Here is a 22,552-nt window from a genome sequence, read left to right on the forward strand (position 1 = left end):
TGTTACTGCAGATCAGGTTTATCAAGAACAGCAAAGTTACTGTAATGGTCTGAATGTCAGTGTATGGGGATGGTGCGTAAGTGTCCACTGTGTTGGCTGATATGGAACTAAAACATTAAAACCCATGAATATACAAGAAAACAGCTGGAGAAGAACTGTCCACTGGAATGGCCTATGCATGAAAGGGTTAAAAATACAGGACAAATCTGTAAAATAAACAGTGAAAATTCTGTTAAATTACAGGTTTTTTTTAACAGTGTAGAAAATCAAGGTCAATGAAGTTACCATATTTGGTTGCTTGCCCACAAGTGACAAAAAAAAAAAAAAAAAAAAAAAAAAATCTAAGAAGTATACATAAAAAAACATACAAAAAAAACAGATGTATGGTGTAAAGAACATGAGCTCTCTCCCATAGCTTTTAGTTGATATGAATTTTTTTGTCGAATTAAGTCAGTTTTTACTCTAATTTCTTGACGTTATTCCTCAGTTTTGATGTCATAAAAAGCTTCACCACTTATAAAGAACTGTTGAAAGACAAAAAATATTCCTTCTCGTAGCTGTAATGTATGCCATCCTCTTGTTTGCTATATTACAACATGACCTTCATTACCACCAGTGCTGTTTCCATCCTCCTCAACCAAGAAATAGACTGAATCAATGCACGTTGGAGGAAAAAAACTTGCCTTTTCCACCACATATTCCACAGAGACGTCGACTTGTACTGACATTATCACAGAACCTCTGTTTGCTGAAACTGTGTAGGTAATTTGCAGTTGAATTTTTACTTTACGAATTACAGACATGGCAGATTTGCACAGGATTCAGATCACAGACGACCTCTGCAATTATTATAAATTACCCGAAGTTCACAGGCAATACTAGTCCTGTGTGACCTGTGTGACCTTTATGATGGATCAAGTGCAGGTTCATTACACAAAGCAACAACAGGGATGAGGCTTTATTATGTTATATTACGACATGACCCTCTTGGGCTTCCGTCTAAATTTAGCATCACCAGTACCACCTCCATGAATGAATGAATGAAATCTTTATTTTGAACATGTAGACAATAAAATAAAAACAAAAATCAACCAGCAAAATATAAGTACTGGTACATAAATGATTGATAAGCAAACAAACCACAAAAATAAGTACATTAAAAATAATAATAATAATAATAATAATAGTAATATTAAGAAGAAGAAAAGAAAACAAAGGAAATTGAATTATACATGCTCGGAAAGGAGTAGGAAGAAGTAAAAACTTATATACTCCTGCCCCCGATTACTATTTCTCATGATCACTATATAGCGATTATTATTTTGCATGAATATCAATATAATAATAATAATAATAATAATAATAATAATAATAGTAGTAGTATAATAATATCTTACATCCTTTTTCCTATATAAACTAATGTAATATCCATCATCCTCAAATGGGAAACAGAATAAATGCACAAAGAAAACTAAAAAATCCTGTCCATTTTCACAGGACTAATATTGTCACTGGACATCTGTATTTGCTGAAATTTCTTTTACTTAATAATTTACAGACACGGTTGATTCGTGCAGGATTAAGATCACAGATGACCTCCGCAGTTATTAAAAAAAAATTACCAAAGGTTCAAAGATAATATTAGTCCTTTGCGAATAGGAATTAACACAGATGTTTTGCAAAGTGAACATTATTTCGCTACATTTGTGCCTGTTGTCCATGCATAAACAACAATTTTTGACTCTGAAAAACCTCGATTTTTAACGCGTATCTGTGTGGAAAATAAAGATGAATGAACAATGGCATCACACCCTAATTTGCTTTTAACAAATGGTTGCTTTGTGCATTAAAATATCTTGTGATACATCAAATAAAGGTTTTAAAGGTAGCATGGGACTAGTATCAGCTTTAAACCTCAGGTAATTTGTGATCCTGGGATTTTCTTCCATTTCTGTGATTTGGAAGGGAACATTTTAACTATATATTACTTAGACAATTTTAGCAAACACAAAGGTCATGTGATATATTGATATTGGTTCCATACAAGCTGACATTTCTGTAACTTCAGGGGACGTGCAACAGTTTTCTGTTTCCGTTGTACACTGGTTTAGGATGATGGAGGCTCCACTGGTGATGATAAATGACACTTAAAAGTCGTTTTTGGTGCAAATACAGCAAGGACTTTTTGAATAAAGGGCAAATTTGAAGATGATGAGACAGATGACATCGATGACAGCTACGGGATGGAGTATTTTTGTATCTTTCAACAGTTATCTAAGTATTGGTGTGGGGCAACAATTGAAATTCTTAATCGCAATTAATTGCATGGATTTCTGTGATTAATCACAATTAATCACATAGTTATATGCGGGGGGGGGGGGGGTTGCCAGCATCAAGTGATCATTAAGTGATATTTCAGACTGGAAGTACTCCGGTGATAAAAATAATTCCACATTGCAGTGCTTACAGACAATTTTGTCCTTCTCAACGCCACCATCTGAAGACATTTAAAATGAAAATGTCCATGTAAAAGACCGCTACTTTTCTCCATGTTTACGTCCACACCAGTTTATTTCCGGTTGTGAGTGACTGACAGGAGTCTTAAGCCCACCCCAAATGCTGTCATTGGTTGAAACGCATGATAACGCCGATTGGCAAACCAACCCTGATCAACATCCCCCTCTTCCTGTGACCCATGGTTTACCTACGTGTATTCACAGAGCGAGAGCAATGGACTTTCAAAATAATATGTGATGTTCAGTTGTTCAAAGCAAGCAAAGGGGGCCGTCTATTGGTCAGAATAAGTTGCACTAACGTATGTTTTGTCCTTTCGGTGTTACCATAGCCAGTTCGGACATAAGAAGGAACTAACAGACACGTTTCTTTCACTCTGTTTGTATGGCCCGAAAAACGTTTGCCTGTGAGTATTTTATGTTCAGTTGTTGTCAGAGTGAATAGTATAAAATATCTCTGATGTGAACCTTTGTTGCTGGATAAAAAGGTGTTGTAAATCTTAAATTAATCTATAAATGCTAATCATTAGCGTGTCTATGGATTTTCCTATTCAAGTTAGCATCGAGCTAGCAATCTTTTTCTCATTCATTTAAATGTATAATGCCATGTAAATGTACTAAGGCAGTGAACAGAACTGAGACATATTTTGTATGTATGTTGCAGTTTTACAGCGAGTCTACAGTAAAAGATTTGGAGAGAAGTTTTCGGCATTTGGCTTTTCTTGGGAAACCTGTTGTCTATCTGCCGAGCTAATCGCTACATGCACACAAGCAGGGGCAGAATAATATAAGTTAGAATAAAATGGCATTAATGTGAGATAAAAAAAAAAAAAAATTGTCGGCGTTATTTAATGACTGCGTTAACGTGGTAATAACGCATTAATTTGCCCAGCCCTACTAAGTATTCTTGACATCAGAACATGGGACTTTTGTACAATATTTTGGAAAGTTGAGTAGGTTTTTTCCTTTTTTTTATGATGTGTCAGATTAAAATACCTGTAAATATCCACATCAGCGCAGACAGGGCATGATTTTTAAACACTTCCATCAAATTTGTGTTTAACTAATTTACTGACATTGAATGCAGAAATTTCCACTTTCCAGTTCAAATAGGATGCATCGCAGAAACTCCAGTCAAATCTCCTCAGAGATAAATTTTCCAAAGAACTCGGAAAGTTGGACCAACTTCAAAACTCAAGGCACTGTGTTACCGACTCCAAATTGGAGGAATATCTAAACCAAACTTCAGGTTTATAGATGAGGAAACACTGTGAAACCTGCAAAGAATAAATAAAAATGGTTACTCTCCTGGTAGCCCTTCATTGTTCACTGTTTTCATGAGCTGTCTCCTGAAGCTGCACCAGATCGCCATCTGTTGGTGACATAGTGTAATGATCCTAATGTCAAGCTGCACAATATGTCAACGCAATGTTAGTGCAGTTATTAACAAAAATATGGAAAACTGGGGGAAAAACGAGAATTATTGCATTGTCAGCCTACTACTTTGCAAAACTGTTTTAACCCTTTGATGCATAAATTATGAGAACCTTAAAGATTTTTTTTCCTGAGTGTTTTTTATTCCTCTTTAGGCATGACAAAAACAATGTGATTGAAATTTTTTTAATGAACCTATTTTCTATGGAGTTACAAAAATGTCCGCTCAGCTGGACACCATGTGTTTAATTTATGAAGCAAAGAAACATGTATTTAAAAAGCAAAAACAGAAAATGATCTACTGTGTGAAAACTATGAAATAAAAACATTTTTAATGCAGCTAATTTGATGTTCTCTCACATTTTAACATACTCTAATCAGTCCCTCCAGGAATTCACGATGCTGCAATCTCAACTATTAATGCAATTTCGTCCAATCACCATGAATTTTCCGCAAATTTGACAAATCACCTTAGCCCCCTTTCGCCCACCCCTGTCTACGTGACATGTACGTCATCATGTTCTCTTCCTTCTTGACGGTTGAGAAGATGAAGACGTGCAATTCAAAACATTCATATTTACCGACAAATATCCCTGCCAAAGTTCGTGCAAGTCCGTTTCCAGATGTGTTACAGAAAGCGGAAGTCTACTGTTCTGCACTGCCTGCAGTGTTGTGGTGGAACACGAATGAAAGTGGCCGCTCCACAGACACTTTTCAACCGCAAAACATGCAGGAGAACGGCTGAAACTGGAAGAGGAAAGACCAGACAAGTCCCAATGACAGAGGCTGTTGGATCCAGAACAACAGCAGGAGCTGAAAGGGTCAAGGTTAGCGCAGATATACTCTACAGGGGTTGGACAAAATAATGGAAACACCTTAAAAATATCAACAAAATCTAATTTAATATGGTGTAGGTCCGCCTTTTGCGGCAATTACAGCCTCAATTCTCCGAGGTATTGATTCATACAACTTGTGAATTGTTTCCAAAGGAATTTTAAGCCATTCTTCAGTTAGAATACCCTCCAACTCTTTTAGAGACGATGGCGGTGGAAATCGACGTCTTACTTGAATCTCTAAAACTGACCATAAATGCTCAATAATGTTGAGGTCTGGGGACTGTGCCGGCCATACGAGATGCTCAACTTCATTAGAATGTTCCTCATGCCATTCTTTAACAATTCTAGCTGTATGGATTGGGGCATTATCATCTTGAGGTGAAGGTGTTTCCATTATTTTGTCCAACCCCTGTATAAGGCAATAGAAGAGAAGAAGTAAGAACCTGTGGAGGCATGCTTTCCTTTCTGTGTATTGTGCGTGTGTGTGTGTGTGTGTGTGTGTGTGTGTGTGTGTGAAGTTAAAAAATGAGCTCACAAACGAAAATAGTCCTGAAACGTGGTGTTAATATTAATGTTTACTCTTATCTGTTAGATACGCCCTATTTCCACTGCGTGGTATTGGCACGACTCTATTCGGCTCGACCTTTTTGCATTTCCATTACGAAAAAGGGCCACGTCATCTTGTAATAAAGCCACATTATGTAATAAACTGACGCATTTTGTAATAAACTACGTCAACGCATTATATAGTAAATTTTTTCACATTATGTAGTAAGTTATTACAATTTGAGAAATTTATTACAAAATGCACTTGACACATTTTTATTTTTAAAAAATGTAATAACATGGTTCATTATGTAATAACAATCCAAATTAATATAATTTCAGAGCAATTTAGAAGAAATTAGTCACAGGAGCTACAGGTAATGTAATCAGAACTTTAACCACACAGTTTAAAGATTAATTTAGCACATTACATTTTCCTGAAAATAAAAATGTGTCCAGTGCATTTTGTAATAAATTTCTCAAATTGTAATAACTTACTACATATTGTGAAAAAATTTGCTACATAATGCACTGAGGTAGTTTATTACAAAATGCGTCAGTTTATTACATAATGCGGCTTTATCACAAGATGACATGACATTCTTATTACATTTTGAACTTTTATTACATAATGGGAATTTATTACATAATGCGGCTCAATAAGGATGTTAAAATAATTTTAGGTCAATTTCATCTGAAGTGGGTCAGACCAGTAAAATACTATCATAATAAACTATAAATAATGAAAACTACAAATTTTTCTCTTTGTTTTAGTGTAAAAAAAAACCAGTAAAATTACACAAATGTTAACATTTACAGACTAACCTTTTACAAAAAATGTGAAAAACCTGAACAAATATGAACAATCTGAAATGTCGTAAGAATATTAAGTGTAATTGTACCAATATTCTGTCTGTTATTAAATGTTTTGCGTATTTGTAGATCCACTGTGATCTGTACGTTACGATGAACATGTGAAAATGAGAAGCTGAGGCCAAATAATGGCATAAATTGTTAAAAATTGCACTTTTTTTCTTCATAGATTTCATTTTGGTCATGGTTGTTCACGTTTTTCCACATTTTTCTTAAAGGATAGTTTGTAGGTGTAAAAATTTTGATAGTAAACACAGTAATTTTTCTTTTTTCACTCTAAAACATAGAAATCGGACATACAAATTTTGCAATTGATATTATTTATGGATTATTGTGTTTTTATTTTAATCATCACCAACTAACATGAGTTTGACACCCCTGATATAAGAGAACAGATGTAAAAAATAACTGTCCACTGGAGTGACCAGGATGCATGAAAGGGTTAATTGAACACACAAGGGCTTCGGGTGCAAACGTCAAATGTCAGCTTTGTGGATTTAATGATGCTGTATTGAAGTGTGTGTGTGCATGTGTGTGTGTGCATGTGTGTGTGTGTGTGTGTGTGTGTGTGCATGTGCGGGTGGGTTTTGTTGCTCAGCGGTGACATCAGGGCGAGGCTTACTCAAAAATGCAAATGGCCCCCGGCACCTGTCCACACATCGGGTCCCTTTGCTCCTTTAGACGTCGCCCACCGTTTCCCCGACGACACACACATGGTTTCGTACATGCACAAACACACAACACACACACACACACACACACACACACACGACACGACAGCCTCTGGCCTGCAGACCAGTAGTGCAGATTCACACTGATGCGTTTACTCAACAGTGGAAAAAAGGGGAGGGTGGGGGTGGCGGTGGGAGTCAGGGATGGATGACAGGGTGAAGGAGGTTGGGAGGAGGGAGGGGGAGGGGGGGAAAGAAATTATGGCACAGAGGACGAGCAAGGCAGAGGAAGGAACGGGTGCAGCCTTGGGGGCTTTTCACACCTTATCACTCAATCTGTGCAACGCAGGTCGGACCTAACATTTCCCTTGCACGGAATCTTATCACATGTGTGTGTTTGTGTGTGTGTTTGTGTGTATTTGGTTGTGTGTGAATCGGTTTCAGCTTGTGTGTCGTGTGTGTAAAGCACAAATCCATGCATTAGCTCAGCCCACACACAACCTTCTCTCAGCTAAAATTTACTTAAGGGGTCAAAGCAGTGGCCATTTTTGTCAAAAAAAAAAAAAAAAGTGGAAGAAATGCATAGAATTGTGTTGAAGTAATGCTAACACATCTGTGCGCAGACTACTGATATTATTTGAAAGTGGAAGTTATATTTTCAGAAATATTGGATTTTGAATAGCAAAGCCCTACTTTAGTCTGAAGTGGGTCAAATCAGTGAAATACTATCATAATGACCTACAAATAATGACAATTCCAAATTTTTCCTCTGTTTTAGTATATAAAAAAAAATGTGAAATTACATGAAAATGTGCACATTTACAAACTAGCCTTTCCCAAAAAATATGACAAACTAGAAATGTCCTAAGAGCAGTAAATGCAGTTTTACTAATATTCTGCCAGTTATTAAAATATTTTGTGCATCTGCAGATCCATTATGATCTGTAAGTTGTAATGCAGAGGCATAATATGGTTAAAATTGCACTTATTTTTCCTAATAAATTTCAGTTTTTTCCTGGTTGTTCATGTTATTCCCATTTTTAAAAGGACAGTTTATAGATGTAAATATTTCCATCATATAATTTTACTTTTTTCACTATGAAACACATTGACATGTCTGGAGTTGGCATTATTTATATATTATTATGTTATTAATTTACTGGTCCGGCCCACTGCAGATCATATTGGGAGGATATGCCCCCTGAACTAACATGAGTTTGACACCTCTGGGTTAAACTCTGTCCATTTCATAAAATTATTCGGCTGAAATTTACTTTGGGGGTCAAAAGAGTGGCCATTTTCGTCAAAAAAAAAAAAAAGTTGTAAGAAATGCATGGAACTGTGTTGAAATAATGCTAACACATCTGTGCACAGACTACTGATATTATTTGACAGTGGAAGTTATATTTTCAGAAATATTGGATTTTGAATAGCAAAGCCCTACTTTAGTCTGAAGTGGGTCAAATCAGTGAAATATCATAATGACCTACAAATAACACTGGTCTACAATTTTTTAGAAATGATTTGCTTCAGACATTAAATGTGCTAAATGTTACGTATTTTAATAAGATTAATTAGAAAATAAATGACAAAAGTGCCGGTTTGCTGATGTTTTCAAGGTATATGATTAAGTGTTATTACACATATATATTGGTTTATGTACATTTATATAATAGTTTTATAAATCTTCCACTAAATAGAACCTGTAAAGTGAATGTATTCTAATGTGTAGACAGTGTTTTGAAGTAGATCTTGTCGTTCTGACACAAATATTCCTTTTGAGTCAAACCCATTCTCTCGTTAATTCTTGAATTTCACATTTTGACCCAAGGCTGTATCTTGGAAACTTCAGCCAACCAGCATTTTTGACTTGACTGTTCTTTATCGGTGACTCTCATGTGGTAAAATTTCTGGAAGCATTTTCCTTGCAGACCAGTGTAATGACAATTCCAAATTTTTCCTCTGTTTTAGCATAAAAAAAAGAGAAATTACATGAAAATGTGCACATTTACAAACTAGCCTTTCCCAAAAAATATGACAAACTAGAAATGTCCTAAGAGCAGTAAATGCAGTTTTACTAATATTCTGCCAGTTACTAAAATATTTTGTGCATCTGCAGATCCATTATGATCTGTAAGTTGTAATGCAGAGGCATAATATGGTTAAAATTGCACTTATTTTTCCTAATAAATTTCAGTTTTTTCCTGGTTGTTCATGTTATTCCCATTTTTAAAAGGACAGTTTATAGATGTAAATATTTCCATCATATAATTTTACTTTTTTCACTATGAAACACATTGACATGTCTGGAGTTGGCATTATTTATATATTATTATGTAATTAATTTACTGGTCCGGCCCACTGCAGATCATATTGGGAGGATATGCCCCCTGAACTAACATGAGTTTGACACCCCTGGGTTAAACTCTGTCCATTTCATAAAATTAATCGGCTAAAATTTACTTATGGGGTCAAATGAGTGGCCATTTTTGTCAAAAAAAAAAAAAAAAAAAACAGTTGTAAGAAATGCATAGAACTGTGTTGAAATAATGCTAATACATTGCTTTATTAAGTTATAATACGACATGACGCTCTTGGGCTTCTGTCTAAATTTAGCATCACCAGTACCACCTCCGTCATCCTCAACTGGGAAACAGAATAAATGCACAAAGAAAACTAAAAAATCCTGTCCATTTTCACTGGACTAATATTATCACTGGACCTCTGTATTTGCTGAAATGTCTTTTACTTAATAATTTACAGACATGGTTGATTCGAGTAGGATTAAAATCACAGATGACCTCCATAGTTATTAAAAAAAAATTACCAAAGGTTCAAAGATAATATTAGTCCTTTGTGAATAGGGATTAACTCAGATGTTTTGCAAAGTGAACATTATTTCGCTACATTTGTGCCTGTTGTCTATGCATAAACAGCAATTTTGACTCTGAAAAACCTCAATTTTTAATGCGTATCTGTGTGGAAAATAAAGATGACAGCTAAAATTTACTTAGGGGTTCAAATGAGGGGTCATTTTTGTCAAAAAAAAAAAAAAAAGTTGTAAGAAATGCATAGAACTGTGTTGAAATAATGCTAATCCATTTGTGCACAGACTACTGATATTATTTGACAGTGGAAGCTCTATTTTCAGAAATATTGGATTTTGAATAGCACGTGTATGAAAACTTTTGCTGGTGGACGGACATGACATTACCCATGATGCTCTGGTCAGTACCAGTACTTTATTAGTAATAAACTTATATACTTACTATTGCTAATTCTCCTCTTATTCATAAATGTTAGTATTGTGGATCTAAAACAATAACAGCTGACACAAAAACACAAAATGTGGCAGTGGACGGATGTGACATGGTTGTTACAGATCCCATCATACTGATGCTCGGCAGCCATGTCACCGTTTACACTAATGATCCCTGTGCAAAAACTAGGATCAGAATTATTTATTATATAGTTTATCATCAGACTAAAGAGGAAATAACAATATAGAATTGTTATTTCTTTATAAAAATGCTTATTATTAGAAAACTGTTGATTTAGAAAGTGACGTGTGACATTCTTAACCCTTTCATGCATAGTGGTCACTCCAGTGGTCACTCCAGTGGACAGTTCTTCTCCAGCTGTTCTCTTTTTTATTCATGGGTTTTGTTGTTTTAGTTCCATATCAGCCAACACAGTGGATGTTCATGAACCATCCCATAATACACTGACATTCAGACCATTACTGTAACTTTGCTGTTCTTGATAAACCTGATCTGCAGTAACATGTTTGAGTGTAAATCAATTGCTAATTGTTATGAGACTGTAATTAACAGTTTTCTGAAACAAAAAGTTTTTTGTTTTTTTTTTGCATATCCTCCTGAGACCCAGCAATGCATTTTGTGCTCTGTAGGGGAGAAAAGTTTGACAGTTTAACTTTAAAAATGCTGTGCATTGCAAAGGACATTCCATTAAAAAATCAATCAATAAATAAAAATTATTTTAAAATGCATCTGAAAAAAACTGTTGCTTTATGCAGTTTCCAATCAAGACAATTTTTTAGTGTAAAAAAAGCTAAAATAGTGAATTTCCTGGGTCTCAGAGGATATTATCTTCATGAAATGAGCAATAACTAGGATTAGAGTATGATAAAATGTGACAAAACATCAGATTAGCAGCATTAAAAATGTTTTTATTTCATAATTTTCACACAGTTCATCACTTTCTGATGATGACTTTTAAATTCATGTTTCTTTGCTTCAAAAATTAAACACAGTGTCCAGCTGAGTGGACATTTTTGTAACTCCATGAAAAATAGGTTCAAAAAAAAATTCATTTGCATTGTTTTTTTTTTTCATGCCTGAAGAGGAATAAAAACACTCAAGAAAAAAAAAACAAAAAAACTAAGGTTCTCATCATTCATGCAAGAAAGGGTTAATGCATGTATTGGCGTAACATAAGCAGGATGGATCAGCACCATACTCCATATTGAACCTGTAAAAATAAAATGTGATATGTAGTGGATAATCTTGTAAGAAAAATTAGGAAATCTAAAAGAATAGAATATTTGTTTTTCAGGTAAATTCAGTTCAAATATAACTTGGCCATTTGTGACATGAAAATCTAGCATTAATTGTGATGAAATTGGACATTTTTGAGCTGAAAACATAGTTCATATGACCATCAACATGTTGCAACAGAACTGAAATCCTGTCAATTTGCAGAACTTGCATTTACCAACACAAAGTTCCTTTCCTTATATGGATTTCTTATGCACAAAGACAGAAATAAGACCTCTAAGTAAATCTTAGCCGCTCTGCATTCCGTCTCGAAGCTGCACCAAACCCACACATCTTACATCTGTGAGCAGCAAAGGAATCTGGGTAAGGGTAAGGGTTAGCCCAGTCTGCCCCCTAGTGAGCACCGTGTGAACAAGTCCAGCCTCGACTTGGCCGCAGCGTATGCTTCATAACAACCCCAATCACTCCTGCATCCGTGTATTGATATTTTGATTACTCCGATCTAGCTGCGACTCTCACCTGAATTAGCAACATGCCACCTTCTCCATTTGGACTCATTACGCTGGAGCATATTTAAAACCTTGGCTTTGCTGCTCAGGAAAAACACTGCCAGGTGAATCAGATTGGACTAAATTATGAGGCTCATGTAGAGTTGTTCATTACTCAAAAGTGTATTATCCTTGTGATCACATTAGCTTAATCCAACCTTCTAGCGTTTCCTTCATTTGTTGCAATTACAGCTTTGTCAGATAAAGATGTAGCGTGTCGCAAACTCAGTCAGTGGAGCTTCTCATTCACTGTAACAAGATGTTGCTCAATAAGCCAAGGCCCTGTAGGTTTTCTCCACACACTCTTGCTCAACAGTGATGTATAACGCCTGCTCTTGCCCCCTTTCTTCTAAATCCAATAAAGCCTTTGTGTATTTTGACGTGAAAAATGTTGGAAATAAGGGCGAGATAAAACTCCTGCAGGGAGACAAAACTGTTCCATCTCCTCTTCTTCAGGTACACGGTGGTGATAGAAAGAGGTGCATTTGAGTTACATTTAACCCAGTGGTTCCCAAGCTTTTTTGGTTCGTGAGCCCATTTTAACAGCAAAAATTTCTGGCGACCCCAGATATTCAAAACAGAGACTTTTTTTTTTCTTCTAAAATTAATTTGTTTTTGATCATGTAATAGTTTGCTATACTATGTTGCAAATAAACGTTAACTTTAGATGACATTTAGTCAATATCAGAGGTGTCAAACATGCAGCCCAGGGGCCAAATGCGGCCCGCCGAAGGGTCCAGTTCGGTCCCTGGGATGTTTTTGCTAAGTGCAAAAATTCCACAATCTTGAATTGAATTAAGCCAAAAAAAAAAAAAAAAAAACTTGAATTAAGGAAAAAAATCTTGAAAGCAAAAAAAAATCTCAAATTTAGCAAAAAATCTAGAATTAAGCCGAAAAAAAAAAAAAAAAAAACTTCAGTTAAGTAAAAAAAAATCTTCAATTCAGCCAAAAAAAAATCTCAATTTTAGCAAAAAAAATCTTGAATTAAGATAAAAACAATCTTGAATTAAGGAAAAAAAAAACATCTTGAATTAAGCCAAAAAAATCTTCAATTAAGTAAAAAAAAAAAAAATCTTGAATTAAGCCAAAAAAAATCTCAAATTTAGCAAAAAATCTAGAATTAAGCCAAAAAAAAAAAAAAAAAACTTCAATTCAATAAAAAGTCTTCAATTAAGTAAAAAAAAAATCTCAAATTTAGCAAAAAATCTTGAATTATGCAAAAAAAAAATCTTCAATTAAGTAACAAAAAAAAAATCTTGAATTAAGCCAAAAAAAAAAAAAAAAAAAAAAAAAAAAAAAAATCTGGAATTGACAATTTAAAGTTTTTCTTTGTTTTAGTGCAAAACATAACATTAAATTATGAAAATATTTACATTTACAAACTGTCCTGTAACACTAAAATGTGAATAACCTGAACAAATATGAGCAACCTGAAATGTCTAAAGAAAATTAAGCACAATTTGAACAATTTTTCTGCCTGTTCCTCAGTGTTTAGTGTCTTTGTAGATCTGATCCATAATGCACATGTAGAAATGATAAGTTGAGGAATAATATTGTTAAAATTGCACTAAATTTTCTTACGTTTTTTCATTTAAATTTCAGTTTTGTCAGGTCTTTTTTTTTTTGGGATAGTTTATAAAAGTAAGTATTTTCATGATTTAATGGGTTTTTTACACTAAAACAATGACAAACATTTGGAGTTGTCATTATTTATAGGTTATTATGTTATTATTTTAGTTAGTTAAAAAGTGGATCACATATTTGATTTTTGCAGCCTGGCATATGTCAGTGATTAACTCCAACATTGGTTAATTTGCATTATTATTTTTGGCGCTAGGTCAAATGTTCAAAAATACTAGCATCTGTCACCAAGTGTGCGTAAAATGCACACCTATAAATCAAACTATTAAATATTATATACTGATTTATTTTTCTGCTCTAATTTGATTTTATTTTTGTAAATCAAGGTCAGCCCTAATCATGCATGTCAAATAATCATTCATTTTACATTTTTTTTAACCTTTTAAACAATCTCTTTTCATCATGATGTCACTACATTTTTTGATGCAAAAAACACAAAATATGATTTTTTTTCAAAATACTACATAAAAATTGGATTACATATTATTTGATTTTTGCAGCCTGGCATATGTCAATAATTAACAGCAACATTAACAACGTTAATAAATTAATTTAGACCCTCACCTCTCAAATGAAGCCCTGATATCAGTAAAAGCAGGATTTATGCCTTAATGGCTTTGGGATCAAAAACAGTGGTTATAATGGGAGAAATAGTGCATTTTAGGCACACTTGGCAGACAGATGCTAGTCTTGTCATTTTCTTTTGTTTACAATGTGCACATTTTAGTTGGTGGCCAGAATTTTAAAGATCATGCAAAAATGAAAAACTTTTGAATTCTAACCTTATTTTAAATTGTGAAAAATAATATGAAGATTTTTAACATGAAGTGCAAAGTGTGCCTAAAAGGTGCACCTGGATACTGGAGGGTTACTGTAACTGTTTTTTTGGGGTTTTTTTCTGTTGATGTGCTTTATAAATGTATAAATTGTAATCCTTTTACTTTGGGAATGGACCCCAGGAAGAACAGTCACTACTTTAGTAGAGACAAATGGGGATCCTTAAATAAAGACAGAAACTACAGGGTGGGGAAGCAAAATTTACAATGAACATTTAGTTGTTTTTTCTCAGCAGGCACTACGTCAGTTGTTTTGAAACCAAACATATATTGATGTCATAATCATACCTAACACTATTATCCATACCTTTTCAGAAACTTTTGCCCATATGAGTAATCAGGAAAGCAAACGTCAAAGAGTGTGTGATTTGCTGAATGCACTCGTCACACCAAAGGAGATTTCAAAAATAGTTGGAGTGTCCATAAAGACTGTTTATAATGGAAAGAAGAGAATGACTATGAGCAAAACTATTACGAGAAAGTCTGGAAGATACTATTAAAGAAGAATGGGAGAAGTTGTCACCCCAATATTTGAGGAACACTTGCGCAAGTTTCAGGAAGCGTGTGAAGGCAGTTATACAGAAAGAAGGAGGACACATAGAATAAAAACATTTTCTATTATGTCCATTTTCTTGTGGCAAATAAATTCTCATGACTTTCAATAAACTAATTGGTCATACACTGTCTTTCAATCCCTTTCAATCAAAATATTGTAAATTTTGCTTCCCCACCCTGTATGTAGTTCATCTATATGTACAGTCTACTCTCGTTAAACCGCCCGCCGTTATACCGCCATTTCCACTTATCGCCATCCGCCAGCCCAGTTCCATGCACAAACAACACTTATACCATTGATTTCCCGACCGTTATACCGCCAGCGTCGCGGCGCGGCACCTCCGAGGTGCGCCGCCGTGGCACCTCCGAGGTGCGGCTCCCAGTGTTGTCTTTTCCGTGGAAACCGGGTCGAAATGGCTCTTTGAGTGTTAAAGGTTGCCGATCCCTGCCTTACAACATAACAGAATCAAGATTTATTTAGAAACGCAATTAGAACGGGTTAACGGAGGCAGCATAGACATCATATAGTAAAGACATGCACATTATGGACGCAGCCCGTTGTAACGCCATTTTCGCTATACCGCCAATTTGGCCGTGAACGGAAGTTGGCGGTATAAGGAGAGTAGACTGTAGTTTAAGTCTCCCCAACTCTGCCAGCAGCCAGTAAAGCTTTCACTGTCTCTACAACATAACCGACGCTAAGCTGGTGCGTTTCTGTCATTGCAGATCAAGGACTAAAGCCATCTGCTATAGCCGCGGCTGCTATCAAATGTGTATTTCATGTCACGCTAACAAGGATTCTCAGTGAATCACCAGCAGGAAGCGCGAAGTCAGACTTGTTAGTCATGGGAGCTCATTTAAAAGCCCCCCCCCCCCCTTCCTGGTGAAACTGTGTGTCACTCTGTCTGCCTCTCAGGTGTGAAATAACAACACAATGAGAGAAAGTTCAAGTGAGAAGCGTTTTTATGACTGGTTCGGTAGTAGCTTTGCAGTCTGGCGCTCACTCCCGCCGCTTCTCTTCAGTCGGCGCGCTGTGAGAATAAGCCAGAACGGTGCTTCTTTGAATTCCTCTCACCGGCAACAGTCTCGCAATTGTCAATTTCATGCTTGATTAATTGTCATTACTCTGCGAGAGACAAAAAAAAAAAAAAAAGGAGAGAGAAATGCGTTTCGGGATTAAAATGGAGAGCGAGACCTCCCTAAAGAGTCAGATTTAGTCTGTGCGAAGCTGAGCGGAGAATGAGAGTTTTTACACGTTGAGATTTGACCGTATTTAGCTTTTATTCTCGGTGAGCAGACACAGGAGAAGATTTATTTGAATGAACTGACGGGTGACTGTGGAATGGTTTGTTGCGCGTTAGACAAAAGAATGAGATGGAAGTGATTAAGGAAGCAGTCGTCTAATTGTTCTTCTGAATCGTTACCTAATTTTCATTCATATACAATCTCAGCTCGCTTTGAAACAGTATTAAAATGAAGATAATGTGCTATCATGTCATTTTCTCTATAGGTGAATCCATAAAGAGTGGAAAAAACACGCCGATCATGACTACTTTTACAGTTTTTTTATGCTAAATAAGGACATCAGGGTCAGATCAGGACTAGATCTTGAGAGATTCAGTCCCTTATGAGAATACAATACGAAACAATTCTACATTTTTCTGCTTTCATTCGTATGTATTCATTTGGCCAATAAATTAGGTACACGTCAGGTTTTGGCCTATGGTTTCTGTTTGGACTGAGGTGCTGTATTTGTGGCATTAGTGCACAGGTGTCAAACTCATTTTGGTTCAGGGGCCACATACAGCCTAATATGAGAGAAAGTGGGCCAGACCAGTAAAATATAATATAAATAATAGAATAAGAACTTATGAATAATGTCAACTCCAAAGTTTTCTGAAAAAAGTAAGATTCAGTAATGAAAATGTTTACGTCCAGGAACTGTACTTGAACATAACATGAACAACTTGAACAAATACAATCAATTTTAACAATATTATGCCTTAGTTTATCATTTATACATGTGCATCACAACTTACAGATCACAGTGGATCTACAAATACACAGAACATTTAATTAACAGACAGAATATTATTAACCCTTTCATGCATGACTTATGGGAACCTTTGTCAAGATTTTTTTCTTGAGTGTTTTTATTCTTCGTTAGGCATGAAAAAAAATGCACTTGAGTTTTTTTGGTTTTTTTTTCATGTAGTTACAAAAATGTCCATGCATTTAATTTTTGAAGTAAAGAAACGCGTGTTTAAACCCCAATATCAGAAAGTGAGATAAAAACAATGAAATAAAAACATTTTAATCCTCCTAATCTGATGTTTTCTCACATTTTAACATATTCTAATGCTAGTTATTACTCACTTCATGGAGATAATATGCAAAAAAAAAAAAAAAAAAAAAAAAAAACTTTATGTCTTACAAATAATAATTGATTTACACTCAAACATGTGACTGCAGATCAGGTTTATCTAGAACACCATAGTTACGGTAATGGTATGAATGTCAGTGTATGGGATGATGCATAAGTGTCCACTGTGTTGGCTGATATGGAACTAAAACAACAAAAACCCATGAATATACAAGAGAACAGCTGGAGAAGAACTGTCCAGTGTAGTGACCACTATGCATGAAAGGGTTAAAATTCCACATTCCTCTCTTAAGACATTTAAGGTTGTTCATATTTGTTCAGGTTATTCACATTTTTTGTAAAAGGCCAGTCTGTAAATGTAAATATTTTTTGTGCAATTTAACTGTTTTTTTACACCAAAACAAAGAGAAAAATGTGCAGTTTTCATTATTTACAGGTTATTATGATAGTATTTTACTGGTCTGACCCACTGTAGATTAAATTTACCTAAAATGATTTTAACATCCTTGATTGTTACTATCTTCAGTGTTGTTTTTGCATTTGAAAAATTCAACCCACAAGCCACATTGGACCCTTTGGTGGGCTGGTTTTACCCCCAGCGCTGCAGGTTTGACACCTGTGGACTAGGGTATCTACAGGGGTTGGACAAAATAATGGAAACACCTTTAAAAAAAAATCAACAAAATATAATTTAATATGGTGTAGGTCCGCCTTTTGCGGCAATTACAGCCTCAATTCTCCGAGGTATTGGTTCATACAACTTGTGAATTGTTTCCAAAGGAATTTTAAGCCATTCTTCAGTTAGAATACCCTCCAACTCTTTTAGAGACGATGGCGGTGGAAATCGACGTCTTTCTTGAATCTCTAAAACTGACCATAAATGCTCAATAATGTTGAGGTCTGGGGACTGTGCCGGCCATACGAGATGCTCAACTTCATTAGAATGTTCCTCATGCCATTCTTTAACAATTCTAGCTGTATGGATTGGGGCATTATCATCTTGAGGTGAAGGTGTTTCCATTATTTTGTCCAACCCCTGTAGATGCTTGTACAGATTCATAGACCTCTTCAAAAGCAGGATGCGAGATTTCATTGTAACAAAGCAATAAAACTATGATCCCTGTGCTGTGCAGACCTAACAAGCAGAACTAAACTCAAAGGAAAGCTAAATGTCACTGGGCAAAGGGAAGCAGCAGTCTTGGCTGGATGAATGCGGAGCAGGCCTGCCATATGTGTGGGATTTTGGCGCATGTTTATTCTTAGCCTGCATTAGCTTCACAATAAAAGGCACCACAACTGAGCCTCGCTGGGATCTTTTGCTCTTTGTTAATTCAAATAACGACCCATTTCCATTTTCATGGCCCAAGCTGACATTCAAGAAGGCTTCAAAACCGTCTTTCCAGTAGAAGGAGAGACGCTAGAACATTTATCATGGTTCACAATCATCAAATAATGGACGGTTGCTTTGGTACTTTGTCATGGAACTAAAATGTGGCCTGATTGGATGAAATTATATGTGTTATAATTATTCTGATTTAATTCGAGGTAATTTTCCTTTTTAGGAGTACTCAAATACACCAGAATTTAATCTCAACAAATGGAAAATAATAAAAATGACAATAACCATTGTAAAAAGAGCTTATGAAGGTATACAGATATCATGCAGTTATCTTTGCAGTTTGTTGATCCTTGGTTCAGACTAAACTGTGAAAGTTCTGACCTTGTAAGATTTTTATTTTTTTTTTAATCTTTTTTTTTTATTATTTCAAATTATACATTCACACAAACATGTACCCATACACAGGGAACTACACAGACACAACATATACAAACAAAACCATACAACAAACCTACCAACCCCCCCCCCCAAAAAAAAAAAACAAACAAAAAAATTTAAAAAAGCAATAGGATAAATAGCGTCATCAACTCCTCTTTACAATACTCAGGGCTGAGTCAATACAATGCAAACCAACAATGCATTTCTCTGTCAAAAGGACATAGGAGACAGCAGGACACTCTTGTTGACAGTAGAGAAAAAAGGACTCCATTGTTGATAAAACAAATTAATTTGTCCACAAACACGGCCTTGTAAGATTTTTAGCGCTATTGAAAATACAAAACCATACAGAGAACAGGTGATTTTTGGTTTTACTGTGGCTGTTTTCTGTCTTAAAACAGAGCTAAGCTAACAGAGTTATAATAAGCTGATAAGAATATGAATGAATGAATGAATGTTTTTATTATTGTGTCTTGCATAAAAGAACATGCCCAGCCCTTACATGGGCTTATAAGACACCAAAAATACAAACCAAAAATCAAACACCAGACAATAGACACAATAGATATGAACAAAACAAAATACTGACCTATTTAAACAAACACATCTGCCGCTTTTTCCAGGCTTTACAAACAAATAATGCTAATTTATATACATTAGAACTAAACAACCATTTCATCTCGTCATCACCAGTGCTCCAGAACATATCAGGATTTCGGATACACATATCATCAAACAAAGGGGCTCTCAGTTCATCATATAGAGGACAATACAAGAGAAAAGTAAGAGTTACTTAAATCTAAATAAAAATGTGAAAATTTAGCTCTAAGTTTACATGTAATTATTTAGAACTATTACAATTACATTTTCCTGGGTAATGAAACCAAAACCCATGACCACATGACCCATTAATGCTACAAATACAGCACCTCAGTCCATACAGAAACCATAGACCAAAGCCTGACTGGTGTACCTAATTTATCGGCCAGATGAATACATATGAATACATATTCCTAAACTAGAAAAGCACTCTGAGAGCGCAGAACTCCACCAAGGCAGATCAGCCCCCCCGGATAAGGTTCGGGTTAGCCCTGACCCTAACCACCAAAATTAATTTAATCATTTGTTCCTTGTGCCAGTATCAACATTTCCTGACAATTTCATCAAAATCCATCCATAACTTTTTGAGTTATCTTGCTAACAGACAAACCCAGATGAAAACATAAACTCCTTGGTGGAGGAAATAAGAAAAAAAAAAAAAAAATTCATCTCATATTCTCATAAGGGACTGAAGCCCTCAAGATCTGGTCCCAAACTCACCCCTGATGCAAATTAAACTATATTTTATTTAGAAAAGACAAACTGGAAAAGTTGTCATGATTGGTGTGTTTTCCAGAGTTTCTCATGTAAATGCTATTTCATATGCTCATTTCTCATTTAGCAATGAAAAAGAAACAATATTGATGAACACAAGCTGACTAGAGAAAGTAAGAGTAACTTAAATCCAAATGAAAATGTGAAATTTAGCTGTAGGTTTACGTGTAATTATGCAGAATGATTACAATTACATTTTCTTGGGTAATGAAGCCAAAACCCATGACCATATGATGCACTAATGCACAGGTGTCAAACATGCGGCCCGGGGGCCAAAACCAGCCCGCCAAAGGGTCCAATCTGGCCCCTGGGATGAATTTATGAAATGTAAAAATTACACTGAAGATATTATCAAAGATGTTCAATCTAAAGTGGGTCAGACCAGGAAAATACTATCATAATAACCTAGAAATTATGAATAAAAGCTATTTTTTTCTTTTCGTTTTAGTGTCAAAAAAGTAAAATTACACAAAAATGTTTATATTTACAGACTAGCCTTTTACAAAAAAATATGAACAACCTGAAATGAAGTATGTAGTATTTTACCAATATTCTGCCTATTATCAAATGTTTTGTGTATTTGCAGATCCACTGTGATCTGTAAGTTGTGATGCACATGTATAAATGATAAACTAAGGTGTAATATTGTTAAAATTACACTTATTTTTCTTAAGAATTTTCAGGTTGTTCATATTTGTTCATGTTACGTTCAAGTACGGTTTGTAGATGTAAACATTTTATGTACGGAATTTTACTTTTTCACTCAAAAACACAGAGAAAACTTTGGAGTTCATATTATTTCTAAGTTCTTATCCTATTATTTACATTATTTTATGGTCTGGCCCACTTTATTTCATATTAGGCTGAATGTGGCCCCTCAACTAAAATGAGTTTGACACCCCTGATCTACATGATCAGTGAATTAAATATAGAAAAGCAGTTGATTTTTACAGAAAAAATGCAAAATTCAGAGGATGATACAATAATAAATTGTCATAAATCACTTTGGAAAGGTTAAATGGAGAGAAAAATTCATTTGAGAACAGCAACAAATATCACACTGGGTCTTTTACGGGTTAAACATGGGAATAACATGAACAACCTTACATTTCTTAAGAAAAACAAGTGCATTTTTAACAACAATTTTATCATTTACACATGTGCATTACAATTTAATACACAAAAATACTCAAAACATTTAGTAACAGGCAGAATATTGGGAAAATTACACTTTTTTTTCCTTTTTTTTCCCCTTCTCCACTGTTATTATGTTACTGATCTGGCTCATTTGAGATCATATTGGGCTGAATGTGGCCCCTGAACAAAAATTTGACATCCCTGTTGTAGAGTTAGTGCTTCAAAGTTCCAACCAAAGCTAATCAACCTGCTTTGGTTCTTCTCCTCCATAGCCATGGCCATCTGTGTCCAGCCTGGCCAAAGACTTTATCCAGAGGCTGCTGGCGTTGGACCCGACCACCCGTCTGACTGCCGACCAAACCATCCGTCACCCCTGGGTGGTCACCATGGCCGCCGGCTCCTCTACGAGAAATCTGCATCGACCCATTTCTGAGAACCTCAGGCGGCGGGCATCTCGTAGCTCCTGCCGGTGCCGGAGTACACTGTAAGCCTGGACTTTGTATTTACTAAAATACTTTAATTACAATGTACTTAAATGATTTCAGTTTTATTCCATTACTATAAAATGTTCAGTATATTCTACTAATTTGTAGACAGAGTCGAAAGTACGGAAAAGTTTAAGTTGAATGCATTTAAATCATTAAGTTTTAGTCATGACCACACCTTTTTATCTGCGCATTGCATTGTGGGTAGTGGGCATGTTGTTGAAAATGTGTTGTTTTTCTGTGCAGGGGTTCAGCGGGGTTGTGGTGTTAGTGTTAACCCTTTCATGCATGAATTGTGAGAACCTTAATCAAGATTTTTTTCTTCAGTTTTTTATTCCTCCTTAGGCATGAAAAAAAAACAATGCGATCGAGTTTTTTTTTTTTCCATGGAGTTACAAAAATATCCATGCATTTAATTTTTGAAGT

At 35.3% G+C, this 22,552-nt stretch overlaps 1 pseudogene; it reads left to right on the forward strand.

Moving 5' to 3' along the window:
* LOC115411063 (serine/threonine-protein kinase H1-like) overlaps window positions 1-22,129 on the forward strand; it is a 38,120-nt pseudogene extending 15,991 nt beyond the window's left edge.
* The last annotated feature ends 423 nt before the right edge of the window (window positions 22,130-22,552 follow it).

Source organism: Sphaeramia orbicularis, chromosome 20 (assembly GCF_902148855.1).
Source record: "Sphaeramia orbicularis chromosome 20, fSphaOr1.1, whole genome shotgun sequence".
NCBI lineage: Eukaryota > Metazoa > Chordata > Actinopteri > Kurtiformes > Apogonidae > Sphaeramia > Sphaeramia orbicularis.